Raw genomic sequence first — 15163 nt, 5'->3', positions numbered from 1 at the left:
ATTGCTGAATCCCAGGGTTGAGTAATTCCCTGGTAATGGTCACTGAATTGCTAATTGTCAGTCACTTGCTGCACAATGGCTGGTGATGGTTGTGTAACACCCACCCAGCCATTTGGTAAGGGCCTTGTTGTTTCTGAGGAGTTGCCTTCTGGGCTACTCCTAAATCTATAGCATATTTCAATAACACCATACAGCACAATCTCATAACTTCATACACTTTAATGATATACATATTTTGACAGAACAGTGGGTTTCAGCACATCATAACCTTTCCCATGATAGCTTACATGGCATGCTTTATATGAAATATCATAACTATAATCAAATGATGAATATGTGGGTTACAGGGCATGCCACTCACCCAAGGTATAGAGTGTCACAGCTAGAAACCCCAAAGCTTGGGACTCTTAAAAGAAGACTGGACAAAACATGCAGTAAGGATCAGCCCTGCATTGGCAGGGAGATAGACTCAGCCAGGATGATCACAAAGGGCTTTTTCCCTTGTAACTTCCATAATTTCATCCCACTCTCTTCGGAGAACAAATTCTGGTACTAAAGACCTGGTGCTTGGATCACATATTGCACTGGAATTGGGAATTAGTGCCCTGCCATGCAACTCCTCCCTTTGGGCCAATAGTGTACATCAGGGGTCAGCACCTCTGGCACGTGGCTCGCCAGGGTAAGCACCCTGGTGGGCTGGGCCAGTTTGTTTACCTGCTGCATTGGCAGGTTCGGCAGACCACAGCTCCCACTGGTCATGGTTCGCCATCCCAGGCCAATGTGGGCGGCGGGAAGTGGCCTGGGAGAGGGATGTGCTGGCGGTGTCGGAGAGAGGGCTTTGGATTCTTCAATCATGATATGTTGCTTGGCGAAGAAGGATTGTTAGGAAGAGATGGGATCCACCTACCAAAGAGAGGGAAAAAAATCTTGGCAGGCAGGCATGCTAAAATAATGAACATAAGAACATAAGAACGGCCGTACTGGGTCAGACCCAAGGTCCATCTAGCCCAGTATCTGTCTACCGACAGTGGCCAATGCCAGGTGCCCCAGAGGGAGTGAACCTAACAGGCAATGATCAAGTGATCTCTCTCCTGCCATCCATCTCCATCCTCTGATGAACAGAGGCTAGGGACACCATTCTTTACCCTTCCTGGCTAATAGCCATTTATGGACTTAGCTACCATGAATTTATTCAGTTCCCTTTTAAACATTGTTATAGTCCCAGTCTTCACAACCTCCCCAGGTAAGGAGTTCCACAAGTTGACTGTGTGCTGTGTGAAGAAGAACTTCCTTTTATTTGTTTTAAACCTGCTATCTATTAATTTCATTTGGTGACCCCTAGTTCTTGTATTATGGGAATAAGTAAATAACTTTTCCTTATCCACTTTCTCCACATCACTCATGATTTTATATACCTTTATCATATCCCCCCTTAGTCTCCCCTTTTCCAAGCTGAAGAGGTCTAGCCTCTTTAATCTTTCCTCGTATGGGACCCTCTCCAAACCCCTAATCATTTTAGTTGCCCTTTTCTGAACCTTTTCTAGTGCTAAAATATCTTTTTTGAGATGAGGAGACCATATCTGTACACAGTATTCGAGATGTGGGCATACCATGGATTTATATAAGGGCAATAATATATTCTCAGTCTTATTCTCTATCCCCTTTTAATGATTCCTAACATCCTGTTTGCTTTTTTGACTGCCTCTGCGCACTGCGTGGACATCTTCAGAGAACTATCCACGATGACGCCAAGATCTTTTTCCTGACTCGATGTAGCTAAATTAGCCCCCATCATACTATATATATAGTTGGGGTTATTTTTTCCAATGTGCATTACTTTACATTTATCCACATTAAATTTCATTTGCCATTTTGTTGCCCGATCACTTAGTTTTGTGAGATCTTTTTGAAGTTCTTCACAAACTGTTTGGTCTTAACTATCTTAAGTAATTTAGTATCATCTGCAAACTTTGCCACCTCACCGTTTACCCCTTTCTCCAGATCAGCGAGGAGGGCTTTAAACTAGGTTAGCTGGGGATGGAGTCCTAAGCTTGGAGTCAAGTGCGGAAATGGGATACCTGGAGAAAACACAAAGAGAAGGGTGCAAGAGGGGAGGCCCCCTGATTCATACTGAGAATGTAGGGAAATTGCCTAGTTATCTGAGGTGCCTGTACCTGAATGCAAAAAGCCTGGGAAACAAGCAGGAAGAATTGGAAGTCCTGTCATAGTTAAGGAACTATGATGTGATTAGAATAATAGATTTGGTGGGGTAACTCACATGATTGGATCACTGCCATGGATGGGTATAAACTGTTCAGGAAGGACAGGCAGAGGAGAAAAGGTGCAGGAGTTGCACTGTATGTAAGAGAGCAGGATGATTGCTCAGAGCTCCAATCTGAAACTGGAGAAAAGCCTGTTGAGAGTCTTTGGGTTAAGTTTAGTGGAGAGAACAATAAGGGTGATGTCATGGTGGGCATCTGCTATAGACTACCACACTGTCACAGGCTTAAGGACTCCCTCCCTCCCTTAGGGAGTCCCATTGGGAGGCAAATCAGCATTGTATGTTGCTAACTCAGTTGAAAGCATCACAAGGCATTTTGCGGGAGGGGCAAAGGTGTGAGCGTGAAATGGAAGAGTACTTCATAGGTTGCAAGAGGCCAAGAGGGGGAAGGAGGAAGAGAGCAGAGAATGAGTTAACTCAACAATTTAGGTAGTTGTAACCCCAAGGAGATTACATAGATTCCTGGGACTCTATCTGCTGGCAGCTCAGGGAGAGGCACGCTGTCCTTGATAGGGAGGGGGAGCCAAGGCAGACTCAGAGTCTGCCCAGGAACCAATAGGGAGTGACAGACCCTCCCAGGGAGAAGCGATTTGTAGTCAGTCTGGAGCCAGCCAAGAAAAGGCAGGACTGGCTCTGTGGGGAGCTAGTGAGTCCCAGGGTTGCATGCAGGGTTCTCCCTGAGAACAGGCCTCTGAGGATCTGACAACAGATCCCTCAATTGGGTTTTTCCTTCCCCACTGACGATTCCCAGTTTGTAGCATTTGCTGGGAAATTTCCCCATCCAGGCTGAGTTCGCCCTCCAGCTCCCTAGGTGAGACCAGTCACAACATGGTCAGCTCTGCTCTGTCTGCTAGTCCAGGGAAGCTGCCTGCTGAGTGTGTGACTTGAAGCTGGGCTAGGAGGCTACAGTTTGGATATTAGTGTAGTTGTATAACCTACACCTTGAGCCCTGCACCCCTTCGCAGTGAGGGGAAATCCTGGGACCAACACAGCCTGATTCCTGCCTGAGGAGGATCCCTGCCAGCAGACAGCAGCCCCTCTACAGTGACTGAGGAGTCCAGAGTCATCTTCAAACCTGAGGATCATTCATGGAGTTTGTGAGTGCATCATCTTTTAGTTAGTCAGGGAATTTGGTTTGGGGATCCCCTACTCCCTGAACTGTGTCCTCAAGCCAGGGAGTAATGGATTGAGAATTTTATAACTTGCTGCATATTACACCTGTGGGGGGATTTACCACTTCCTCCCACTTGTGAGTCATTTGGGCTGTACTGAACCCAGTCAGCCACACTGCTAAACCACTGCAGAGAAGAATTTTGTGGTTATAGGTCATCAAGGGACCCAGCAAAGTATGCGTAACAATAGGACTATCATAAACAGACAATTAATGGTTAATTCCTCTTTTACCTGCAAAGAGTTAAGAAGTTCACCTAGCCTAGCTGACACCTGACAAGAGGAACCAATGGGGGGACAAGATGTTTTCAAAGAGGGAGGAGGGAAACCAGTCTTTGATCTGTTCTGAAAAGTTTGTGCTGGAGTGAAGGATCCAGGAATCAGCCATCTAACATTTCCTAAAAGTGTTTAGAGAAGGAATGTATTAGATTATATTTATTTTCTTTTGTGACTTGGTTTTGCATAAAGGAAGAATCAAATTGGGTTTCTTTGTGTAACTAAGGTTTTTGCCCAGAGGGACATCTTCTGTGTTTTGAATCTGTTGTCTGTGAGAGTAGCTTGAATGCTAATCTCGCAGAGGTATTCCTTTCACCCTTTTTCTTTAATTAAAAGTCTTCTTTTAAGAACCTGACTGATTTTTTCCTTGTTTTAAGATCCAAGTGTTTTCTGGATCTGAGCTCACCAAGAATTGGTGGGAGGTGAATCAGTCTAAATCCTGCCAGGAAAAAGGGGATAAAGACTGGGGAAATATTTGGGGGGAACACAGAGTTCCCAAATGACTCTCCCATAAACGGTTGTTTAAACTATTTGGTGGTGGCAGCTACTAGATATAAGCTGGTAAATAAGCATAGGGGTTATCTCATGCAGGTCCCCACATCTGTACCCTTAAGTTCAGAGTGGGGGTGACAGCTTGACAGGGACACTAATTTTGCATTTGCTATATCAAGTCACTGGTATTTTCAGTGTGAGCACCAGTGACCCTAAAAGTAATGTTTCACAATGTTATGTTGTATTTGTCTCCTGTTTAATATAACTATTGTGTTGAATATATTTTTATGTGTTTGTGTTATTTCTTGGAAGTCTCCATCTATCTGGCAAGTAAATGGGGATTACTCTGTAGTTAGAATTTTCTGACCAAAGGTGCCCTGGTGAACTCGCCAGGAAAGAGCGAGGGGGGTGGAGGCACCGCCAATTAATTTCAGAGGAAAAAAAGAAAGTTACGCCCTGCTGAATGGGTGGTGGGATCCAAAAGAACCCAGACCTGTCCATCAAAACCTGTAAATGGATTGGCATTAAAAGAGATAACCAGGTGGACAAGGGCGCTACACTAGCTCTGTGTGACGATAAGATGCTGGCCCCGATCCAAGGTCATAGTGCCAGACGAGAAATCTGCAGCTGCATTTCTCTCTCACTCAGCCACAGACAGCCATGAGAAAAGTACACTGAACCAGGGCTGCAGAGATGAAAAACACAGGTGAGATGACGGGGGTGGGGGAGGAGCAGAGCTTCACGTCCCTGGAGCTGGTGTGTTTTTTGGGAAAGCGGAGAAGACCACAGAAAGCCAGTTTGGACTGGTACACAAAACACCAGGAACAGAGGTTGCAGAATGGAATACCCCCAAAGGAACCCAGGACTTAAAACCATCCTGAAAGCTGGAGCAATTCAGAGATCAACAGCAGACCTCGGACAACCTGGGTCCAGGACAGAACTCCAGTACACCCTTCCCCCTCTTCTTCTTACATTACACCCAGACTTGGACAGCCTCAGGTAGAGTGTTTGTGAGTATGAAAGTGGGTTAGGGCTTGGGGAACTAAAACATTCTTCCTTCGTTTGAGTGATGTGGGAAGCACCTATCACTTTCCACTATTTTATTATTTTATTAATAAAATTTTAAAATTTAGTCCTTGGTGTGCTCCTCCATCTCCTCCCCTAAAGATCCTGCGGCCTCAGCCTGATTACCTGATGCCCCAGGCAGATTGGTAGGAAAAATCTGTCACAAGACCAGGAGGATGAGGTAGATGAGGCTTTCTTCGGACAACTAACAGAAGTTTCCAGATCACAGGCCCCAGTTCCCATGGGGGAATTAAATCACCTGACATCTGCTGGGAGAGCAATACAGCAGTGCACAGACAATCCAGAAAGCTTTTGGAAAACGCTGTGAACAACTTCCTGGTGCAAGTGCTGGAGGAATCAACTAGGGGCTGTGCTTCTCTTGACCTGCTGCTCACAAACAGGGAAGAATTGGTAGGGGAAATAGAAGTTGGTGGCAACCTGGGCAGTAGTGACCATGAAATGGTTGAATTCAGGATCCTGACAAAAGGAACAAAGGAGAGCAGCAGTATACAGACCATTGACTTCAGAAAAGCAGACTTTGGCTGCCTCAGGGAACTGATGGACAGAATCTCCTGGAAGTCTAATATGAGGGGGAAAGGAGTCGAAGAGAGCTGACTGTATTTTAAAGAAACCTTATTGAAGGTGCAAGAACAAACCATCCTGACGTACAGAAAGAATAGCAAATATGTCAGGCAACCATCTTGGCTTAACAGTAAAATCTTTGAGCTTAAACATGAAGAGGAAGCGGAAACTTGGACATATGACTAGAGACAAGCATAAAAATGCTGCTCGAGCATGCAGGGGTGTAATCGGGAAGACTAAAGCACAATTGGAGTTGCAGTTAGCAAGGGATGTGAAAGGTAACAAGAAGGGTTTCCACAGACATGTTAGCAACAAGAAGGTGGTCGGGGAAGGTGTGAGATCCTTACTGAATGGGGGAGGCATCCTAGTGACAAATGATGTGGAAAAAGCTGAAGGACTCAATGCGTGTTTTTTGTTTTTCCCTCTCTTCCACACCCCACTGGCCCCTTCTCCTTGGTCTTCACAGCAAGGTCAGCTTCTGGACTACTGCACTGGGCTGCACAGTATGGGGAGGAGGTGAGCAGACCTCAGTGGTGAAAGAAAAGGTTAAGGTCTATTTATAAAAGCTGGACATGAACAAGCCTCTGGCCCCATGGACAGTGCATCACAGGATGCTGAGGGAGTTTGCTGATGTGATTGCAGAGCCATTGGCCATTATCTTTGAAAACTAATGGCAATCAGGGGAGAACCCAGATGATTGGAAAAAATGCAATATAGTGCCCATATTTAAAAAAGGGAAGACTGAAAATCCAGAGAACTACAGACCGATCTACCTCACCTGAGCCCCTGAAAAATCATGGAGCAGGTTCTCAAGGAATCCATTTTGAAGCACTTGAAGGAGAGGAAAGTGATTAGGAATAGACAGCATGGGTTCACCAAGGGCAAGTCATGCCTGATCAACCTGATTGCATTCTATGATGCGATAACTGGCTCTGTGGATATGGGGAAAGCGGTATATCCCTCTGGCAGTGGCTCAAAGCTGGGGGAGCCGGGAGGTCTCTGCACACTGCCGCTGCCTGCAGGCTCTGCCCCCGCAGCTCCCATTGGCTGCAGTTCCTGGCCAATGGGAGCTGTTGAGTTGGTGCTCTGGGCGGGGGCAGTGCACAGAGACCCCCTTGCACAGAGACCCCCTGACCCCCACAGACCCATGTGGGCCACTTCCAGGAGTGGCATAGTCAGGGCAGGCAAGGAGCTTGCCTTAGGCCTGCTGGGCCAATGGACTTTTAGCACCTAAAATCTCCCGGTTTGGCTTCAGTAACCCCAGGGGATACAGCCTGATTTCGGGAGACTCCCGGCCAAAGAAAGAGGGCCAGCAACCGTCGTTGATCAGAGGGGCCAGTGGCCCCAGGCATGATATTGCCCTGTCCTGTCTAGTCTGGCCAACTCTCCATGATTGTCCTGGAATCTCCAAGAATTAATGATTAATCTTTAATTAAATATTATGTCATGTGATGAAATCCCCATGAATTCATCCAAACAAAGTTGGCAACCCTACTCCCAGTACCTCCTGCATTGGGAAGCAAGGGAAGCAGGGGAATTGATCAGATGGGCCTGCAGACCCCCTGGAAGACCCTTGGGGACCCCCAGGGGTTCACAGACCCCAGTTTGAGAAATGCTGATTTGTTATACAGGTCACAAAAGATGATCACAATGGTCCCTTCTGGCCTTGGAATCTATGAATCAAGGCCCAGACTGCAGAAAAGGATGTATAATATTGTACTGAGAATTAGCATGTGTTCATTTAATTCAGTTCTATATTATGATGTGTTTACATAAGGGGTTTAGTTAAGATAGAACTTGTGTTTGTCCCTTGCCTGTCTGAGCATACTTTAAGCATTTGATCTCTGGTTTCATTTGGGAATTCAAGGTGTTAGGAGATTTGTATTCAGGTGGTTTTTTTTTCTTTTTTCCTTACTGACTGGTTGTCTGCTTAGATCTACAGCTTTTTTGTATTGTTATTTTCAATTCATAGATATAAAAATAGTTCAGAATTGAGTGCTGTGCAAAGGTCTATATATATAAATGAGAGATGGAGACCGCATATCTGCCAGTCCTTCAGAGTTCCCTTTTTCGAACCATCATTACTTTGGTTATGCCTGGATTTGGTTTGAATGGCTCCTCATATAAAGCCCATTTCCTGTCTGCATTCTGAGAGTATGCTGATGACACTTCAACAATGTTAGAAGCTAACCTGATGACATCTCAATATCTCTCAATATCTTTCCCAGCGGTCTCATGTATATACTAGAAGTATGAATCCTTGCAGGATCCCAGAGGTGAGGGCCTTTGGAGAGGAGGAACAGTTAAGCACCCTGGCAGGCCAGGCCAGTTTGTTTACCTGCCACATCGGCAGGTTCAGCCGATCGCGGCTCCCACTGGCCGCTGTTCACTATCCCAGGCCAATGGGGGTGGCGGGAAGCCGTGGCCAGCACATCCCTTGCCTGCACTGCTTCCCGCCATTGGCCTGGGACGGCAAACCACGGCCAATAAACAACATGGCAGGTAAACAAACTGGCCCAGCCCGCCACTGTGCTTACCCTGGCGAGCCGCATGCCAGAGGTTGCTGACCCCGCCTTAGCAGCTGGAGGAGAATTCCAAGCATAGTTAAGACAGTATGTGTATAGATCTCTTTGCTTTAAGTCCATTTCTTAGAGTGTTGTATACCTTTGGTAAATAAACATACTTTTGTTTTGGAAGAAGATGCTTCTGCGTCACTGCATGCTGTTGTTGTCCACAGGCTCCTAAGGTAAATTCTTGCAGGTGCCAAGCTCATTGGACATACTAGGTATCACAGTTGGCAACCAGAGGATTGCAACCCAGAGACCCAGTTGGCGAGTGGCTGGATCATAGGGTCCCACCCCATAAAGAAGTGAAGGCATGGGCTGGTCATTTGAAAAGGGTTTACTAGGGTGGGGAGGGGGCTGGAAAAGGAACTCAGAGGCAGCTTAGCCAGGGACTGTAACTCCTAGGAAACAAGTTGTCTTATCGAAGGATGATATTTGACATATTCCATGACTTGGAAACCTATGGCTACTTCCTCAGTATAACAGGGTTGGCTGCCTCCTGAATACTCTTTGTGGCCATGGGTAGCTCTGCACTGCCCTGCCTCAGTTTCCCTTTTTGGATGACTCATTAGTTCACCACAGGCTTTAATGAGGTGATCAACAGCCATTCTGGGGTCTGGTTTACTAACAAAGTTTGAAATAATTCAAACCATTCTCAGTTCCAGATTAATTCAAGCAGCTACTACTAGGCTTCTCCCAGCTGTAGTCCTTCCACTTGTCCAACTTGCTCCGATTCCAAGAGGTCAGCAGGCAAAAACCCCTCTACCACTCCTCTGACCTCTTCCTGATTTCCCAGGGTCCCTGAAGGAGTCTTGCTAGTCTCTAGAGCATCTTAACATCAGTTTCCAACTGGTCCAAATCCTCCTTTCCAGGTGGTCTGCTCTACCTCTCTGAGAGATTTGAATTTGAAATGCATGTGTTTTTTTCTGAATACTAATATGATATCAGAAACATGATGCTGCAGACCCATAAACATTTATTTTTAGAGATTGAGGGAGGTAGTCAATTAGCATAGCTCAGGGGTCGGCAACCTCTGGCACACGGCTTGTCAGGGTAAGCACCCTGGTGGGCCGGGCCAGTTTGTTTACCTTCCATTTCGGTAGGTTTGGCTGATTGTGGCTCCCATTGGCTGTGGTTCGCCGTCCCAGGCCAGTGGGGGCAGTGCAAAGTGGCGTGGGCGAGGGATGTGCCGGCCGTGGCTTCCCGCCACCCCCATTGGCCTGTGACAGCAAACCGCGGCCAGTGGGAGCCACAATCGGCTGAACCTGCCGACGTGGCAAGTAAACAAACTGGCCCGGCCCGCCAGGGTGCTTACCCTGGTGAGCCGTGTGCCAGAGGTTGTCAACCCCTGGCATAGCTGCTGCTACCTCTTCCTGCTCCAGTCAGTTCTGTTTCTCATTTCAGGTTTGGACACTGCCCTATACCACCCAGATCCAATTATTGTCTCTCCGCTGTCTGATTAGTTCTCCGCTCCCATACAGTCAGGTTCTTGTCTATTCCCCGCCACCAGCAGTGGGCAGGACACATCTCCACCAACGGGGAGTAAGTAACCAGAGCTGTGTGGTGTAACAGAAAAGCCCCTTACCTGCAGCCATGCTGGACAGATGGCTTGGTGAAATTTGAGTGGCGCTGTGAGATGGTACATGGGCTTCTGCTCTCAGTTCTGGGCTCTGTGCTGTGAGATTTCAGGTATGTGTCAGTATCTGAGACACGTTTTGTAGAAGATTATAATTTAGAGACACTCCCTCTTAAGGGACAGTATTATGAACATAGGACTTTGGAGAGGTGTCCTGAAGCTGGGGGGTTAGGAACTCCACATAGCTATATGGCTGCCAGGTGTCTGGTTTTCAACCGGAACTCTCATTCAAAAAGGGACCTTGGCGTCTCCAGTCAGCACCACTGACCAGGCCATTAAAAGTCTGATCAGTGGTGCAGAAGAGCTAAGATATGCGCCCTGGCTCTGTGTGGCTCCCAGAAGCATGTCCCTGCAGCCCCTAGGCATAGCCAAAGAGGCTCCACACATTGTTCTCACCCCGAGCACCAGTTACACAGTCAGGCAGTGCGCAGAGCCCCACTAGCCACGCCACCCGGCATTGGTTACTGTCGGTAGACAGGATATTGGGCTGGATGGACCTTTGTTCTGACCCAGTATGGCCATTCTTATGTTCTCTGCCTAGGGGTTTCAGGGACATACTGGCTGCTTCCAGGAGTTGCGTGAGGTAAGTGCTGCCCGCCTGGAGCCCACACCCCCTTCTCACCCTAACACCCTCCTTGAGCCTGTACTCCTCACCCCTCCAATGTCCAAACATCCTGCCCCAGCCCTAAGCCCCCTCCTGCACAACACCCTTAACCCCTAATTTCTGGCCCCACCCTGGAGCCCACATCCCCAGCTGGAGCTCTCACCCCCTCCCATTCCCTAACCCCCGTCCAAGCCCTGTGCAAGTGAGGGTGGCGGAGAGAGAGTGATGGAGGGAGTGGGGATGGATTGAGCGGGGGCAAGTCCTCAGAGCAAGAGGAGAAGCAAATGTGTTCAGTTTTGTGCAATTAGAAAGTGGGCAACACTATGTGGCTATGTGCAGCAGTTCACCAGAGACTCTCTCCAGTTTTTGTTATTCCTTTCTCATTCACTTTTTTTCATGTAATGAACCTCAATATCTTTACAGATTTTGAATTCATAAATCTCACAATTTAGGCATGAGACTTGACTTGCATCACAAAAGTCATGTGACTAAAATCAGGCATCAGGCTCTGGGGTGAGAAAGAGACCTGTAGACAGCAGGAACAGATAGTTAGAGAGTAGACACGCCATTTCCTCCATCTAGGGAGGCAAACAGACTGTGTCCCAGGTGGACTGGGGCCTATCTTCCTTTAAAGAGCTAGGCACCCTATGACACTTTTCAGAATAGCAGCCGTATTAGTCTGTATCCACAAAAAGAACAGGAGTACTTTGTGACACTTTGATTAGCTGCTCTGTTTTTCTTGGAAGTGAATGTTCAGATGTTAGGTCTGCTGTTCTGGGGTCTCCCAGGAATTCTCCAAAATTGCCAGTTATTCTGAGAATCTGGTGGCAAATACCATAAATTCATCTGAAAGTGCAAAATCTGGCCAGAATGATTTAAAAAATATTAATTTAGTCCTGGTGTTTCTTCATTTTCTTCCTTAAAAATGTAATCTGTTACCTACTCAAGGCATAATAATTAATCACTCCTCCTGAGAAGCCTTTTTAGTAAAGACTGAAGCAAAATAGTTATTTAGCAATTCACTCCTTTACTGCTCTCAATTTATTTCCTCATTGTTAATTAGTCCCTATCTTTTCCCTTATCTTCCCTTTTCTTCCTACTTTTTCCTCCTTTAATATCATTTAAATAATTATGTGCTTTTGCTTATGAAATTTTACTCCTATAACCCTTCATCATTTCTCTATCCACACTGCAATGCATTGTCCTGTGGTATGTAGTGTCTTAAGCAATTTTTTTTTCTCTCCAATCCTTACTGTAGAGCAGATGCATTGCTCATTCCACACTCATTTCACATGTGGAAGTTCCATCATGTCAGCGGACCCAGTGCAGATCAGAAATGATTTTGCTCTGAGGCATTAAACCAGCACATCATTTAAGTACATGAGTAACTGTATATGATATGTAAAAGCAGCAAAGAGTCCTGTGGCACCTTATAGACTAACAGACGTTTTGGAGCACGAGCTTTCGTGGGTGAATACCCACTTCGTCAGATGCATGTCCTGCATCTGATGAAGTGGGTATTCACCCACGAAAGCTCGTGCTCCAAAACGTCTGTTAGTCTATAAGGTGCCACAAGACTCTTTGTTGCTTTTACAGATCCAGACTAACATGGCTACCCCTCTGATACTTGTATATGATATGGACACTCTGGTATCTGGAAACAGACGGTTCTTTAAGCTTGCAGACAAAGTCATATCAGGATGTTATCCCAAAAGTCATTTTTGGAGTGCTGCTACACCAGGGGTCTGCGACCTTTCAGAAGCGGTGTGCTGAGTCTTCATTTATTCACTCTAATTTAAGGTTTCGCGTGCCGGTAATACATTTTAATGTTTTTTAGAAGGTCTCTCTCTATAAATCTATATATTATATAACTAAACTAGTGTTGTATTGTAAAATAAACAAGGTTTTCAAAATGTTTAAGAAGCTTCATTTAAATGAAATTAAAATGTTGACCTTACGCTGCTGGCCCGCTCAGCTCGCTGCTGGTCTGGGGTTCTGTTCACCTAGGCCGGCAGCGGGCTGAGCGAGGCCTGCAGCTGGGACCCCGGCAGGCAAGGGTCCAGCAGCCAGAACCGCAGACCACCAGAGCGCTGTGCGGGGCCGGCGGCCAGGACCCAGAGGGCTGGGGGCAGAGGACTGGAGTCAGGGATGGGGGCGTCAGGGCAGAGGGGGGGCTAGGTATGGGTGGGGGTGCCAGAGTCAAGCAGAGGGCTGGGTGTGTATGAGGGAGGTACAGGGCTCAGGGCAGTGGCCTGGGCGGTGTGCGGGGCTCAGGGCAGAAGGCGTGGTGTGTATGTGTGTGTGGGGAGGGACGAGTCGGGGGTCAGGGCTCAGGGGAGAGGGTTGGGTGACTGCCCCCCTAAGAACTCCCAACCCCTCTGCTCCTTGTCCCCTGACTATCCCCTCCTGGGACCCCTGCCCTCAGCTGCCACCCAGGACTCCACCCCCTATCTAAGCCTCCCTGTTCCTTGTCCCCGGACTGGATCCTACCTCCTACCTGTCCCCTGACTGCCCTGACCCTTATTCACACTCCCGTCCTCAGACAGACCCCCAGGGCTCCGATGCCCTATCCAACCACTCCCCACCCCTGACAGGACCCCCAGAACTCTCGACCCATCCAACCCCCCGCCCACTCCCTGCTTGCCCCAACCCCTCTACACACCCCTGCCTCCTGACAAGACCTCCAGAACTCCCAACTCATACAACCCCCAAGCTCCTTGTCCCCGACCACCCGCTCCAGAGACCCCCCCACCCTAACCCCTCCACCCTAACTGCCTCCTCAAGACTCTTCTGGCTCCCGGTCCCCTGACTGCCCTGACCCCTATCCACTCCCTGCCCCCTCACAAACCCCGGGACTCCCATGGCCCATCCAACACCCCCTGCTCCCTGACTTCCCCCTCCAGAGACCCCCGATCCCACCTCCCCCATCCGACCCACCCTGCTCCCTGTCCCCTGACTGCCCCCACCCCTTATCCAACCCCCCCCACTTAGCATATATTTCTAATACTATTATTGTTTAAGTGAAACAATTTTTTGCAAGTGGTCAGTTTGCAACAAATTGCTGGCAGCAGATCTACAATTGCTTTAAAGTTCACATAGATTAAAATACAATTAAAAAACACTTTTCAAAAATACACATTAAATACTGTAAAAGAAAACTATCCTAAACCATATTTATACTAAAATCTAATTAAACAATGTTAAGCTTACTCTGTACAACGACTGCTTCTTTCTTTTAAAAATCAAATCACTACTGCTGTTTGGCTCCTTGTCAGTCAGTTCTGCTCCGCTCTCGCTTGCTTTTCTCTCTCTGCAACAGTTTGTTTTTAGATTCTTTGGCTGGCTTTCTGGCTCCTCCCGCACAGCTCCTGCCTTCTCAGGTGCAGCCTTCACACTACCAAAAAACTACCGCTGGCAGCTGGCCTTTTATGCTACATAGTAGCTCTGTCTTACATAGCTTACCTCACTCACACATACTCAGTCTTGGCCATTACTTCCGAATTCTGATTGACAGGACTGACCTTTAAAACAAGTTGTGAACAGTATGAATAGGTTCTGACCAACTAGAAGCTTAATTGACTGACTTATGTCGCCCCTTTCTTTACTGCAGGTGCTTAGTAGTACTATACTGTTGACTGTCAGGCCTTTGCCTGGGCATGTCTTATCCTTGCCTAGACATTCTTTGCTCATGCTCATTAATTGCCAATATTGCACACGCTCACTGATGTCCTTTACTTCAGAGCTTTGATTCTGCTGGACCACATTCACATACACTTGGCTCTTTGACAGGGCAGTTTTTTATTCTTTATAGAAATCCTTAGCTCCCACTGAGCATGCTCACAGTTCTCAGCATCCATCTCAGAGTGAAATGATTTTTGCTTATTCAGAATAGAGATCAGAAATGCAAAGTAGAAACTGGAGAGTTTTCTCTGGTAATAGACCCAAGTGTTTGGAAACCAAAGCTAGACAGATTCAGAATAGTAGTAAGATGCACATTTTAACAGTGAGGATAAATTAACTATTGAAACAGGTTGTCATAAACAGATAGTTAAGGGTTACCTGTAAAGGGTTAAGAAGTTTTACCTGTAAAGGGTTAAGAAGTTCACCTCGCCTAGCTAACACCTGATGAGAGGAACCAATGGGAGGACAGGATGTTTCAAAAGGAAGGAGGGAAGTTCCCTTTGTTTTGGTCAGTTTTAGTTTCAGCTGGTGTGGAAAAGATCAAGGAACCAGCCTCTTATCAGAGTAGTAAGTTTTAGAAAAGAATAAATAGGCTTATGTTTATTTTCCTTTGTGACTTTGTCTTTGTGCAATTAGAGGAATAATTAAATTGGAAATTTTTTTTGTGTACTGACTTTTGCCCAGGGGAACATCCTCTTCATTTTAAATCTGTTGTCTGTGAGAGTAGCTGGTATGCTAATCTCTCCCAGAGGTTTTTTTTCTTTTACCTTTCTTTTCTTAAATAAAAAGTCTTATTTTTAAGAACTTGATTG

General features: G+C 46.8%; 1 long non-coding RNA gene across 1 annotated transcript; it reads right to left on the bottom strand.

Annotated features, from left to right (window-relative positions):
• Positions 1–283: 283 nt before the first annotated feature.
• On the bottom strand, positions 284–14073 carry LOC127050805 (uncharacterized). Its single transcript, XR_007774286.1, has 3 exons — positions 13881–14073; positions 10016–10105; positions 284–903 (listed from the first exon to the last, which is right to left on the bottom strand). It is a non-coding gene; the product is annotated as an uncharacterized LOC127050805 (long non-coding RNA).
• Between the last annotated feature and the right edge of the window lie 1090 nt (positions 14074–15163).

The sequence above is a fragment of the Gopherus flavomarginatus genome, chromosome 1, assembly GCF_025201925.1.
Source record: "Gopherus flavomarginatus isolate rGopFla2 chromosome 1, rGopFla2.mat.asm, whole genome shotgun sequence".
NCBI lineage: Eukaryota > Metazoa > Chordata > Testudines > Testudinidae > Gopherus > Gopherus flavomarginatus.
Note: the sequence above shows the minus strand (reverse complement) of the source record. Positions and strands in the feature narration are given on the sequence as shown.